Source organism: Sinocyclocheilus anshuiensis, unplaced genomic scaffold (genome assembly GCF_001515605.1).
Source record: "Sinocyclocheilus anshuiensis isolate Anshui unplaced genomic scaffold, SAMN03320099.WGS_v1.1 scaffold14710, whole genome shotgun sequence".
Lineage (NCBI taxonomy): Eukaryota > Metazoa > Chordata > Actinopteri > Cypriniformes > Cyprinidae > Sinocyclocheilus > Sinocyclocheilus anshuiensis.
In genome coordinates this window covers 1-1,592 of record NW_015539039.1, presented here as the reverse complement: position 1 = coordinate 1,592, position 1,592 = coordinate 1, and the positions used below count along the sequence as shown (strand labels likewise).

Genomic DNA, 1,592 nt, shown 5'->3' with positions numbered 1-1,592 from the left:
TCGATCGCTCTACCCATGAGCAAAGTCATCAGAAATGCACATTTCTTCCCTTCAGACTCAAATCTATCGCCTTGATGATCCAAATAGATCCTTACTTGGCGAACAAAGCCTCTACACTGTTCGGCGGTGCCATCAAACTTATCAGGTAGAGCAAAGCTTACCATTTTCGGCGTTAGTGTGGGGAGCGATTGGATGTAATGAGTCAGGTGTTCGTTAACTGCTTGAAGGTTTATGAGTTGTTCCCGGTAACCCTTTAATATCTCACTTTGGTAGGCAAATGCCATTTGCAGGTTAGAAACTTCCGCTGGATTCATTGAGGGCGAAGTATTCTGTAATGAGGATGCTGAGGCCGAGTCTGAATCCATGTGTGGGAGTTTATTGAAGACAATTTCAGTAAACAGTAACGTCAAGGCAGGCAGAGGGTCAAAACCAGAATAACAGTCCAATTCAGTGAACAGGAACGTCAAGGCAGGCAGAAGGTCGAAACCAGAATGACAATCCAATGTAACAACATTTACAGGGGCAATCCAGAAGGCTAAAGTGAACAGGCAGGCAAAAGGTCCAAACACACACATCCGTCCGATCAGGCAAACTAAGCAAGGGGAATAATCCAGGTAAACGTTAGGTCGGTAAACAGGCAGAATCATACACTGAACAGGCAATCAGAATCACAATAGAGAACGCTTGGTAAGGCAGGTTTAACTGGCAATACTTCGCGATGAGCATGAGCACAGTCTCTGGCTATAAAGGAACCAAACAGGAAATGAGTGTAGAGGAAGCAGAGGGAGTGGAACACAGTCAGTACTCGGGTGAGGGCTCCCTCTGCTGGCTTGGCATTACAGTTTGCATCTGGAGTGTTTCATGTCCAGATTGTCCTTCTCTCAACTTATTTCCATGTTTATCCCAACTTTGTTTAAAATTTAAGCCAAATCCCTTTTTATCTTTTTGTGTAGCTGAACTGTAAAAACTTTGAAAAAAAAAAAAGTGCTTTTATCAAAAATAGATTCATTCTGTTTGGTTATGCGTTCTTTTTTCTTTTACATAAACACAAATGCAAACACATTCACATGTAGGCCTACAATTCACACACAAGCACAGAAAGTGTGCTTATGTCATTGTGTTTGTTAGTGGCTTACATTGTAGGAAGTCCTCTCTGGTCCTGGGAACAATGTTACTGTGAGTGACTGTGAAAATAGCAGATATAAACACTCAGAGAGAAAATGATACCTGTATCTATTCCTTAGACATTTCTAACATTTTCTTTATGATATTAGATGATGTTTGTCTCATTACAGAGAGCAGATGAATCTCTAATATTTTACCAGATATCTTTTTCATCTCCTCTTTGCAGAAATCCTCCAGTTTGTGTCTCAGCTGACAGACAGATTCTCTCACACCATCAAAAGAAAAGAGGAAACTGACAGAGATGTTTTCTGTAGATTCAGGAGGAGCTGAGAGAGACTGAAGACTCTGCAGAAAGACAATACAAATGACTCAAAGACCTCATTATCTCACACTGTCCCCAATAACCTGCACTACAGTTGGGCTACCTGCAGGAAATGTATGTGATCGTCTGTGTGTGAAAGCTGCTC

At 41.6% G+C, this 1,592-nt stretch overlaps 1 long non-coding RNA gene across 1 annotated transcript; it reads right to left on the bottom strand.

Moving 5' to 3' along the window:
- Nucleotides 1–1,111: 1,111 nt before the first annotated feature.
- LOC107683803 (uncharacterized) lies at nt 1,112–1,591 on the bottom strand. Its single transcript, XR_001633769.1, has 3 exons — nt 1,551–1,591; nt 1,323–1,470; nt 1,112–1,184 (listed from the first exon to the last, which is right to left on the bottom strand). It is a non-coding gene; the product is annotated as an uncharacterized LOC107683803 (long non-coding RNA).
- Nucleotide 1,592: the final 1 nt, after the last annotated feature.